Here is a 13,558-nt window from a genome sequence, read left to right on the forward strand (position 1 = left end):
CTCTCTATAGAGAAATATAATCTGAGTTTCAAATGATAACACCATGGTTAAAACACAGATTCTATATATTATAACAATAAATTATTTTGATAATTTTAATTATCAGTAAAACAGATGATTTACATTTAATTGTCTTACTACAATAAAATTAAATGGTTACAACTATAATCATTACATATAATATAAAACACACACTATAAATTAAACAGTTCTGGTACCATAAACAAACACATGATTTAGTTAACCATTGCACATTTCAGATGCTTGAACCTGAGTGGTTTTTTGCTTCCAATCTGATTCAGAGATTTCTCAGGCAGAAGTCTAATCTCTGAAATTCTATTCCCTGTGGCCAAGTTGGGAGGCATATGTCCCTTGCCTGGGTAACTGGTGGGTTGACGGTCAGGAGGAAATGATCTCCTGATCTTTTACAAGCTGGTCTCAACAAAGGAATAGCCTACCTCCATTTTATTTGTTAATCTATTTAGGCCATACTACGTGTCATGTAGAATCTTAGTTCCCTGAACAAGGATCGAACCTGCACCTCTTGCATTGGAAGCATGGAGTCTTAACCAATGGACCATTAGGGAAGTCCCTTATCTCCATTTTAGAGAGCTACTTTATTAAGGTACACTTTGATTTCCCTGGTGGCTCAGATGGTAAAGCGTCTGCCTACAATGCGGGAGACCCAGGTTCAATCCCTGGGTGGGGAGAAGGAAATGGCAACCCACTCTAATATTCTTGCCTGGAAAATTCCATGCACAGAGAAGCCTGGTAGTCTACAGTCCATGGGGTCGCAAAGAGTCGGACATGACTGAGTGACTTCACTTTCACTTACTTTACTTTATTAACTCTAGAAGTCGTGTCCAACTCTTTGCGGCCCCGTGGACTGTAGCCCACCAGGCTCCTCCATCCATGGGATTCTCCAGGCAAGAATACTGGAGTGGGTTTCCATTTCCTTCTCCAGGGGATCTTCCCAAACCAGGGATTGAACCCAGGTCTCCCGCATTGCAGGCAGACACTTTAACCTCTGAGCCACCAGGGAAGCCCATTAATTTACTTAAATATATTGCACCTATTTTGAGTATAAAACATGATGAGCTTTAACAAATTTGTATGTCCACTTAACCACCTTCTTAATGCCTGGCTATCTACTTGAATACAAACAAATGTAAACACTTATAACACAAAGAGGATTCCTAACGATAAGGAATGGGATTCCCGGGTGACTCAGTGGTGAACAATCCACCTGCCAATGCAGGAGATGCAGGTTTGATCCCTGGATTGGGAAGATCCCCTGGAGGAAGAAGCGGCGACCCACTCCAGTATTCTTGCCTGGAGAATCATGGGCAGAGGAGCCTGGTGGGCTACAGCCCATGAGGTCACAAAGAGTCAGACATGACTGAGCACATGTGCACACACAGTAATGATAAGGAATGGAATAAAGAATTCAATCCAAATCAACACACATTTGGTAGATGATGAATTCAAAAGCACCTAGGACAATGACTAGCACGTTAGGCTCGATAATAATTTTATATACAAAGTGAAATTGCTTCTATGTGCCTGAGAGTGTGTTAGACTCTCTAAGTGCAGGGCCAAAAAATGATGATGCAAACAATTGAAAGAGTAGGTAGAAAAAGACGCAAACTTTGAGAGAGGGCTACGTTTGTGTGGAAAGTAAGGTAAGAAATTTTCCTAACTTTTTCCTAAATTTTCTTTCCACACATTGATGTGGAAAGAAATGAGGAAGTCCAAATGCAGAAATCTGAAAATTGATCAGGGTAGCATTTGATACAAGGTTGGATAATGAACTCGCTTTTGAAAGGGAAAATGTAGAAGTTAGCAATTGTGAGAACAGTTTTCCAAAAGAACAGTTCCAGCAAAAGCACTAAAATCTGAAACTAATATGTGTTCATAGGATAGCTATAGGAGAATAATAGGGGTGGGGGGGGGGGAAGCTAAGAAAATAAGTCAGCAAGAATTTGAGAAGTCTACCTACCCAAGATGCCTTGACTAGTTCTCTGATGACAATTATTCCACCTCCAGAAGCCAAGGCAATCATTTTGCTCAAAACTTTATTTATTAAAATGCAAATATATGCATGGAGCTTTGCTATATGATGCTCTCAACCCGTATGCAGGTCAAGAAGCAACACTTAGGACCGGACATGGAACAAGGGACTGGTTCCAAAATGGAAAAGGAGTATGTCAAGGCTGGATATTGTCACCTAGCTTATTTAACTTAAATAGAGTACATAGAGTACATCATGCAAAATGCTGGGCTGGATAAACTGCAAGCTGGAATCAAGATTACCAGGAGAAATATCAGTAACCTCAGATGACAGAAAGCAAAGAACTAAAGAGCCTCTTGATGAAGGTGAAAGAGGAGAGTGAAAAAGCTGGCTTAAAACTCAACATTCAGAAAACTAAGATCATAGCATCCAGTCCCCTCACTTCATGGCAAATAGATGGGGAAACAATGGAAACAGTGACAGACTTTATTTTCTTGAGCTCCAAAATCACTGCAGATAATGACTACAGCCATGAAATTAAAAGATACTTGCTCCTTGGAAGAAAAGCTATGACAAACCTGGACAGCATATTAAAGAGCAGAGCCATTACTTTGCTGACAAAAGTCTGTATAGTCAAAGCTATGGTTTTTCCAGTAGTCATGTGTGGATGTGAAATTTGGACAATAAAGAACATTGAGCACTGAAGAACTGACGCTTCAAACTGTGGTGTTGAAGAAGACTCTTGAAAGACCTTTGGACTGCAAGGAGATTAAACCAGTCAACCCAAAAGGAAATCAAGCCTGAATATTCATTGGAAGGACTGATGCTGAGGCTGAAGCCCCAGTACTTTGGCCATCTGCTGTGAAAAGCCAACTCATTGGAAAAGACCTTGATGCTGGGAAAGATTGAAGACAAGAGGAGAAGGGGACAACAGAGGATGAGATGGTTGGATGGCATCACTGATTCAATGGACCTGAGTTTGAGCAAGCTCTGGGAGATGGTGAAGGACAGGGAAGCCTGTCATGCTGCAGTCCATGGTGTCACAAAGAGTCAAACATGACTCAGCAATTGAACAACAACAGTGCTGTATGATGCTCCAGGCTTTTGTTCTAAGGATAAATGTGGAAGGGGGGGTTGGAGTAGGAAAGAAGAGTATAAGTTACCAAATATCCAAGAAGAGAGAGAGATATGTCAAAAAGGGGTCCAGGAGCAGGAACCCAGGAGACCTTAATGGCATTCACTAATGTAAAAGTCCTGCTTCAATAAACCTTAAGACTCAAGGTGCTGGAATGATCCAAGTATGAGAACATGGCTTACAGCCCTACCTTCTGATTCTGCCATATGACTGCTACCCATCACTGGCTGAGACCTCTCTCAAAGTGGCAGCTCTCTGTAGGATCCTTTATGTTCCTGTGGTGGGAGCCTGTATCCCAAGAGGGTAAGGCTTGGCTGCCATCACCAATGTGACTACAAATGAAGTCCAAATTATTAAGTACAGTGAGATTAGAATGTCCATCAGCCCTCATGCATTTGATTCTTTCTTTCAGTACTCTCCAATTATGGGACAATCTAACCCTGTATTTAAGGTTATTTTGGGAGACAAGGACATCTCCTGACAATGACCAAGAGTGATGTGTACCATTAGAGTTCCACAGTTGAGTGCAGCTGTTTTCTGAGACTGTGTTTCCTACAAAATGAAAAAGCAGGCTGCCTCTTTCTCAGATAACTGATGCAAAGGAGGCCAGAGGGTGATAGGCAGTTCAGGCAGCAAGCTAAGACTCTGGAATTTCAAGTCCACTTGAGATATTTCCGATGTTCTCAGAGTCTGAAGGACCTTGAAAGCACTTTGCCTTTAGTCAAGTGAACTCTAAACATTTCCACTCCTCTTGAGTCTTCAACTCCAAGTTTGAAATCTTCGACTCCATCACTCTCAGAAGACAGAATTTTCCAAACAAATAAGTTAAAATACACTTATCACTCACCCAGTACTTGCTGGCATTCCACTCTTAAGAAATTGACATCTTGATTGAAAAAAAAAAAAAAAAAAAAAGCCAGTAATGAAAACATAACCAATGAGAAGAATACAGCCAGATGAAGAAATTCTAAGGTAACTAATATTAGAGAGTTGGAAATTATCTTGTTTTTAATGATTTATTTTGCAGAGAGTTGGGAGTAAGACTTTCTATTCTTCTTATGTTAAAGAGAAATTTAAATGTTTTATACCCAACTAAAATTTCCCAGGCTTTACTTTTCTTTCAACATCACTCTGCAGACATGGAAAAACAACCAATTCATTGACACCTAGAAGGAAACATTTTAAGAAATAGATAAATGGAAATACCCTTTTCAGGGCTCCTCTGATCTCTTCACTGTTTCTTTTTTAAGATCCTCTTTGTCCTCTTACTCACTAAATGTGGATGTCTTTAATGTTCTGACCTTGGTCCTTGTCTATACTCTGCATACTCCACCCTGGAACTTTTAGCCACTCTTAGAGTGTAAGAATGATAAAACATATCTTACAGTTCCAAGGTCCCAAAAGAATAACTGATTTTCTTGAAATCATACCTCCATTCAGTTGTGGAAGCAGTGATAAAAGCTCTGTCCATAATAGCAAAACTCAACCAAGAAGTATGACTTACATGGCCTTTCACTATTTTCACTGAATTGTTTGAATGGACATTTTAAGATTGTGTAGACACAGACTTGGGCTCCCCTGGTGGCTCAGTAGTAAAGTACCCACCTGCCAATGTAGGAAATGCAGATTCAATCCCTGGGTCAGGAAGATGCCCTGGAGAAGGAAATGGCAACTCACTCCAGTATTCCTGCCTGGGAAATCCCACGGACAGAGAAGCCTATTAGATTGCAGACCATGGGGTCACAAAAAGAGTCAAACACAACTTAGCAACTAAACAACAAAAACAGATACAGACTCAATGCTCTAGCCTTGTTCAATTGTAAGCAAGTTTAGTCTAATGATTAGATGTTCAAATATGAGTATCTGCATTCTAGCAGAACATATTTCTTCCTGGGCCATCTAAGATCAATACTCCTAAGAATACAACTTGGGGAGTTATTTCATTAATAAGACAGAGTCTCTTTGGCCCACATTTCCAAACACAAATCCTCTATTCCCTTTCTTTTAGCAATGAACCAACAGGTCCAATATATCTCTCGAACAAAAGAAAAATATATACTTTCCAGATTTCTCTCCCTTCTGCTTCCTTCATCCAGATAAAGCCAGTATCCTTTGTGAATGGATAAGAAATTTGTGACAGTGCTGACAATTGGCTCTAGTAAACAAGATGAAAAGATCACTGGATTATTCATTTTATCCAGGTTCCACTATTAACTCACTGATCTATAGCTCCCGGTAATCCACTTAACCCTCAGGGCCACAATTTACTTAATTATCAAATGAGTAATACACACTCTGTCATCCTACTGTGGTCGTTCTTTCTAAACCAAATACCTACATACATTTGTTAACTCCAAGTACTTCTGGTGGCTAATTAATAAAGAATCTGCCTGCAATGTGAGAGACCTGGGTTCGATCCCAGGGTCAGGAAGATCCCCTGGAGAAGGGAATGGCAACCCACTCCAGTATTCTTACCTGGAGAATCCCATGGACAGAGGAGCCTGGTGGGCCACAGTCCATGGGGTCACAAAAAGTTGGAAACAACTGAGCAACTAACACCACCACCACCACACCCTATGGATAATACAGCCCTTTATTCTTCAACCATAGACCATGTTAGATGTCTCCTCTATTTACTTAAGTATCAGAGATAGATTTAGCTTAAAGAAATTCTAAAATCTAGTCTGTCAACACAGTTGATTCTACTTCCACAATATTTTGTGGAATTTTTCTCCTCTTTATCCATCTCCCTTATTTTATACTTTTATTGTGCTTCATCTGGATTACTCCAGTGGTTCCCAACTGTTCTGTAGAAATCTCTGCCCCCATCTTGGCCCTGCCAATTCATTCTCTACTATCAAAATGACATTTTCAAAACTAAAATCTGATAAACTATCTTCTATTTAATATTCCTCAACTATATTTCCTTCATGAAAACATCCACATTCTTGATTAACATTGAAACAGCTCTCAACATCCCTATTCCCATAACTTGGCCCATACTGATACTGTTTCCTCTACCTGGATTTTTACTTTTCTTCTTTCCCTGGTTTTTCTCACCCACACTCTCACGTACTCGATTTTCCTAACATTCTTCATATCCTACTATATTATTGCTACTGTATTAGCCAAAATAAGTACACCTTCAGAGCTGTGAAGGATCTGAAATTTTATCCTATCTACAAACTAATAAGTTAGCCTGCCACAGTTTCATGGATGCTGGGAGGAGACATACTTTGAGTCAATAACAAAGACAGCTCATCACTCACAACACTGCAGTAGCCAGAGTATCAGCATTTGCTTCAGTTTCCAGTTCTATAGAGTGCCTCAGAGAGGGGCTGGAAGGCATCTACAAACTTAGTGGATGATGTTATAGGAGAAGAATTCAAACTGAGGGAAGCAAAATATTTTATAATGGACTGTAAAACCACCTGCCCTTTGACCCGAAGGGAGAAATTCTCTATCTTCCAAGATTGTTCATTACACTAATATCCTTGAAAATATAGTCCAAAACAAGAGAAAGTGACTGCCTCATTTTAAAAACATGCAGGAAATTGAGAGACCTGTGGAGAACTATTTTCCAACACACAACTTTCTGCAATAGCAATATTGTTAACCCTGAGTTCTTGTTATCCCCATGACTGTCTATCCTGTCACTAGATTTTAAACTTCTTGACAACAGAGACTTGTTTTGGAGCTCTTTATTTAGTGTGTGACACAGAGTTGCAATCTCAAATGTCTTTGTTGAATAATAATCATTTGATCTAAGAAAAATCTCAGATGCACATTACTTTGTACATTCCTAAACAGATAATTCATATAACTTCAATTAGATAGTGGATGTGGAAATTTCTAAAAAATTATAATGATCACTTTTTAAAGTAAGTTGTTTTAATAAGTCTTAAAAATGCTCTAAATCACTTCTTTCCTATTTTAAAAAATGGAGCAATTGAATTCTAGGATCCATTTATTACTCAAATCCTCACCTACATGTTTCCATTTTCTTGAATGTCTTTGAACAATTACTGTAAGAAAACACCCCAAATCCACATTCTCTTCACAGAACAATTTCTGACAAGAATAGTAGCTGTATCCACTTCCATGATCTCTCTTGACTAGGTGAACAAATTCTTCTATTTAATTCCCTTATAAAGCCTCCATCTTCCTAGAGTCAAATCCTCCAGGCCTGACTTCTCCATCTCTCCCCTTACACTTCCCTACATAATAGTCACTATGTGATGCTCCCTTCCTGGGGTCTAGAAAATAGTGGCTTTATCCTCTGGTGCCCAGTCTCATTCATAGAGCTAAAATTTTCTGAGAGTCATGGAGGTAGTGTTCTGGAGGGTGGAGAATTGAGCTGAGCATCAGGAGGTTTGGAGATCGTTACTAAATTAACAAAAATGATTTCCCATAGAAAATCTGAAGGTGGTCTAGCTCAGAACCAGCTTGATCTGCAGGGGTTATATATATTTTTTGTGTGTCCCAAATCATCAACCCTCACTAACTTGTTGTTTCCCACCTGTCTTCAAATATCCTTGCACCATCCACCATTTAATACACATTAGGTACATTGTCTTAAGAAGACCATGATGATAGTACAATTATAATTTAAGAAGAGAAGATGGAAACTAGGGAAGAAACTGCTCACCTATAGTCCTTTTTACACTTTCAGATCATTAAAAACATATGAGCTTTATTGTATTCTATTATCTTTTAATGGGTAACATTTATAAGCATTTATATTTATTGCCATAATTGATATCCTTAGGTTTTAGCATTTTATAAGATTTCTTAGCATTCACTTAATTTCCTATCTTTTACTGGATTGTGATTTAGCTGTTTTTATTTTTCTAGCTATCTAAAAAGTTAAAAATAAGTCAATAAAAATAAAAAGTTATAAATCCATGTTTTAATGATATTTATGAAAGTGAAACGTTAGTCTCTCAGTTGTGTCTGACTCTTTGTAACCCCATGGACTATAGCCCACCAGTCTCTTCTGTTCGTGGAATTCTCCAGGCAAGAATATTGGAGTGGAAAGCCATTCCCTTCTCCAGGAGATCTTCCTGACCCAGGGATCAAACCTGGGTCTCCTGTATTGCAGGCAGATTCCTTACCATCTGAGCCAGCAAAGAAGCTCGATTGTATTTATAGAAAATATTTAAAATATTTTATAAAGTATAAGATACATACAGAAAGTAGTTATTATATATGTATATCTTATTGTATTTTCAGAAATATAAGAGCTATAGAAACAACAAGCACATCAAGAAACAGAACACTGTTGGTATCTAAGAAGATCCCTGTCCTCTATTCTAGCCTCTGGCCCTCCAAAATGAATTGCTCCCCTGATTTTTAAGAGTGTGAATTAGTTTTATACTTTATATAAGTGAAATTATCCAGTATGTACTCCTTCATGACTTACTTCCTTAGCTCAACATTATATGAGTTATATCCACATTGTTTTATGTAGTTATACTGCATTCATTCTCATTGCTATATAGTAGTCCTTTGGGTGAATGTACTGCTATATATCTACCCATCTGACTAATAATGGGCATTTTTGTAGTTTACAGTTTAGGAGTATTAAGAATAGTGCTACTTCTGGCTACTGCTTGAAATGTACAAGGTTAGAAAGAGTGTAACTCCCACTCTTACAACAACAACAACAACAAAAATGCTGTACAATCTACAAATTTATAACTTTTCTTGAACTTGTCAGCTATCTGAGCTTGCAGAACAGACAACTGATTTGAAATCTAAGTTGATACAAGTGTGTACAAGGAGAGATAGAACATGAGCACTTGCTTACCTGGGGCAAATGCTGCCAGACATGGGTAAGAATTCAGCTGAAATTGTTATTGAACTGTTAGGGCAAAGTGATGGGTCTCAAGAGAATACAGAACTCGTGAGGATGCAGATATGAGGGAAATGTGCACCTGTTCGTGGGCTCTGCTGCTCACACTGAACCAGTGATCACAAAAAAGATTGATGAGCGTCCAGAAGAAGCATTCCCTTGTAGTGCAAGCCTGAGGAAAGAGATCAGCAGCTGCTGCAGGAAAGGCATAAAACCGCATCCAGATTCTCCGTGCCTGCCACCTCTTCGTAATGAAAGCCAAACAGCTGGGAGAAGACAACACACCATCCTACTTAGAGCAGTGGGAAAGTCTTCCTCTACACCTGGGGGAAGAGCAGAGAGAAAACAAAACAAATTCTCCTTTAGGAGAGGAGCAAGAATCTGAAATGGGCTCAGAACTGCTGCCTCAGAGAGTGGCAGGAACCCTGAGAAGACCACAGCCCTGAGGCCCAGGGACACAGTGCCTTTGTAAGGCTGACTATTAATGAGAACAGAGTATACACCTACTCCCCACCACAGGCCAAGAATTGTCAGGTCACAGGTGATAGTTGAATACTGCTGGCAGAGACACAAGAGCATGAAAAGAAACTCTCTTTGAAGCACAGCATAAAGGGAAGGCCTAAAGCTAAGAGTAGATGAAATATTGAGAAAAACTGTGGGAAATCAACACCCAAACTCAAGACAGGAGCGGTGCTCGAGGAATTAGATGCATGTGATACATGGAAGGTAACTATAGCAACAATGAATTGTAAATCCAGAGGAACTAACTGCATTCATGCAAATCCCGAAACTAAAGTTTTAACAGAAAGAAAGGCATGCCCACGTTCAAGCATCCAAACTATTTACCTCGGCCTCAAGTGTCCTACACAAGATATGTCTTTCAACAATATATATCTTTTCTCCAAAAAGCAAGGAGGAAAAAAACACCATCAAGAGAAAGCAACCAAAAGAAGCAGAAACACCCATGACACAGATGTTGGAACCATCCGAAAGGGAATTTAAATTCATAATTAATAGTTACCCTAATGAAAAGATGGATAACAAGTGATATCAGATGGGTAATTTTAAAGCAGCTTCCCAGGTGGTGCAGTGGTAAAGAATCCACCTGCCAATGCAGGAGACTCAGAAGAGGTGGATTCCATCCCTGGGTCAAGAAGGTCCCCCAGAGTGGGAAATAGCAACCCATTCCAATATTCTTGCTTGGAAAATTCCATGGACAGAGGAGTCTGGTGGGCTACAATCCATGGGGTCCCAAAGAGTTGGACATGTGAGCAACTGAGTACACATAACTTTAGCAGAGAAACGGAACTGAGGGGGGAAAATAAGAGTCAAATGGGAATGCTAGAAATGCAAACACATTAACAGACATGAAGAAAGACTCACCAGCAGACTTGACACAGCTGAGGAAAGAATAAGTGAACATGAAGATAGGGTAATAGAAACTACCCAAATTAAAGCTGAAACTCCAGTACTTTGGGCACCTCATGCAACGAGTTGACTCACTGGAAAAGACTCTGATGCTGGGAGGGATTGGGGGCAGGAGGAGAAGGGGACGACAGAGGATGAGATGGCTGGATGGCATCACTGACTCGATGGACGCGAGTCTGAGTGAACTCCGGGAGTTGGTCATGGACAGGGAGGCCTGGTGTGCTGTGATTCATGGGGTCGCAAAGAGTCGGACACGACTGAGCGACTGAGCTGAACTGAACTGAACAGTAGTAGCAATAGTAGTAGTAGAAGCAGTAATGGTCGTAGAGGAGGAAGAGGGGGAGGAAAAGAAGGAGTAAGAGCACAAAACAAGCACATGAAAAAGAAAACAGAGTGCAAAGAAGGGGAAAGAGGGAACGTGACAGAAAAAGATAAGTGGACAAAGAAGAGGTGAGAATTTTCCAAAAGTAATGACATGACACAAAGCAGGGGAAAAAATAAAGCTAGGTATGCCATATCAAAACTACTAAAAACCAAAGACAAAAATCTTGAAGACAACCAGAGAAATATGACATCTTATCTAGGGAGAAATGAAGATAAGAACTATAATAGACTTATCAGAAACCACAAGAAAATGAAATGGCATTTTAAAGTATTGAAAAAAAAAAAAAAACTGTCAATTCATTATACTCAGCCCCAAAAAAAAAGTCTTTCAAAAATGAATGAGACATACTTTATCAAAAAAAAAAGGAACACTTGTTGTTAAACACCTATATTTGAAGAAAGATCAAAGAAAGTCATAGAAGCAGAAAGAATATGATACCAGCCAGAAAATGGGCTCTACACAAAATAAAATGAAGGGGGGGTGAAAATGTAATTAATACCAGTATGATAAATGTTTCTTTATTCTTATTTTAATAGCTGTAATAGATTACTGTCTAAAGCAAAAGTAGTACCAATGAATTGTATTACAACGTATGTTAAAGCAAAATGTGTGATAAAATAATACAAAGCATGTAAAACAGAAATTGGGAACAACATTCATGTGAATGAACAGAGTCTATTGTATTTACCAAAAATACTGACCTCCATGCTTTCTGGGACCTCCTTCTATGGAACTGCTGGTGTGTCCAGAAGTGCAGTGGACACAGCCGCTCTCAGTACACAGGCTGGATCACCCTTTGGAGTCAAGGGCTGCAAAGCCCCTCCTGAGACAAGTCCAAGAAGAAAGGAAAATCAACTATTCTTATGTACTCCTGCTGCCTACTTCTCTGTAGTCAATGTTTTTTCAGACTCCTGGAGAAAGAAAGCATGTTCTCTCTCCTGTCTAATTTAGCTTCTTTCCTGGGGCTTCAGCTCTTGGGGACAAAAGCCTCTCTGTGCAGAAACACAAGTCTTCAGGCCACCTGGACTGTGGTGGGATAGTTGGCCTGTGGCAATTACTTTCCCTTCTTGCTCTCTCTTCCACCACAGCAAAGGAACCCACTTAGAAGTAAATTTACAACAGAAGCAGGAAATCCAATCTCTCAGGCAAGAAAAAGCTAAAAGAAAAAGCTGCAAATAAAGCCCAGGAAGGTAGAATTTGAGGTGGGAATAGCTGCAATTTTGATCGTATGTCAAGCCTGTAACGGCTGAGTGAACTCCAGGAGCTACCCAGCACTGCCCAGCTCGAGGGGCACTGAGCTGAGCTAAAGAGGTTGGCAGGTGGCGATGGAGACAGGGCAGGACTAGCACTGGCAGCTTCTGACGTGGAGGCGTGGGGCAGGCTGGGGACATGACACAGACCCAGCTGTACCTGCAGAGCTGCCTGACATTCTATCATGGTCTAATAAAACGTGAACCTGGAGAGTCATCATTTGTAAGGCAACAAGCAGCTACCTGTGTGAGATCCAGGCCTGAAACATACAACACGACGCAATCTTCCAGTAGCAAACAGCTCAGGCTTGGGGGCAAAAGTATTTGGTACCATGGAGCTATCCTGGGCCTCCCTGGTGACCCAGATGGTAAAGAATCTGCCTGCAATGCAGGAAACCAGGTTTCAACCCCTGGGTCAGGAAGATCCCCTGGAGAAGGAAATGGCAACCCACTCCAGTAACCTTGCCTGGAGAATTCTATGGACAGAGGAGCCTGTCAGTCTACAGTCCATGGGGTAGCAACATGTCACACATGACTGAGTGACCTTCACTTCACTGCTTCACCATGGACCCACTCTGGTAATGCCTGCTGTGCAAGAAGGGCCTGAGAAGCAGTTGAGAATAAACAGCCCAAAATCACCACCAGTGTGCCTTTGAGATAACATCTTATGTCACCCCCCATTGACCAGGAGACATCTGGGTAGCATCACAGAAGAGGGGGGCGGCCCCTTCACACTCCACCTTCTAAGACCCACTGGGTCTCCGTCTACAGGATGCAAACTCCTAGGCACTCAGTCTCAGGGGAGGGTATCACTCTGACAAAGCCAGCTTCAAGAGCTTCTACATGCAACTCAGCATGTTAGAAGCCCCAAGAGCTAAGGGCTAAGACCACTAAGAACCCTAGGATATTGCCTAATTCCTCTGCCCCTGTCTCCAAGAAAAATATCCTTACTAATGCAAGCCTACTCATCTTTCAGGGTCCACACATTCTTCCTCCACCACAAATCCTTCTCTGACCATGTCAGTGAAAATCTGATTTCCTAAAAGGATTAGCCTGATACTTAGACATAACTTCTCACCTAATTAAAAGATAAAGATTAAAAATGCCCACAGCTGGCAAAATTTAAGGGAAATAAGGTATTTGCACATGGGCTCAGGGAGTCCACCTCTGAAGGTCAATTCAGCAATATGTAAAAAATGGAGACTGCTTACCACCTTGGAGAAGGCAATGGCACCCCACTCTTGCCTGGAGAATCCCAGGGACGGGGGAGCCTGGTGGGCTGCCGTCTCTGGGGTCGCACAGAGTTGGACACCACTGAAGCGACTTAGCAGCAGCAGCAGCAGCATATAACCTGGACTTGAAGCTCTCCTCTAGGAGCTGTTCAAACAGAGACATGTGTGAACAAGGTGCTCGTTGGAAACCAGCTCATACTGTGGTAAGTATGGAAACATTTTCTGTCTCTGGTCCCTGGCTTTGTTGCTTAGAAGCTCTAAAA

At 40.7% G+C, this 13,558-nt stretch overlaps 1 non-coding gene across 1 annotated transcript; it reads left to right on the forward strand.

The window, feature by feature from the left end:
* Positions 1-638: 638 nt before the first annotated feature.
* TRNAC-ACA (transfer RNA cysteine (anticodon ACA)) lies at positions 639-710 on the forward strand. The gene has a single exon. It is a non-coding gene; the product is annotated as a tRNA-Cys (tRNA).
* Positions 711-13,558: the final 12,848 nt, after the last annotated feature.

This window comes from Budorcas taxicolor, chromosome 22, assembly GCF_023091745.1.
Source record: "Budorcas taxicolor isolate Tak-1 chromosome 22, Takin1.1, whole genome shotgun sequence".
In the NCBI taxonomy this organism is placed as follows: Eukaryota; Metazoa; Chordata; class Mammalia; order Artiodactyla; family Bovidae; genus Budorcas; species Budorcas taxicolor.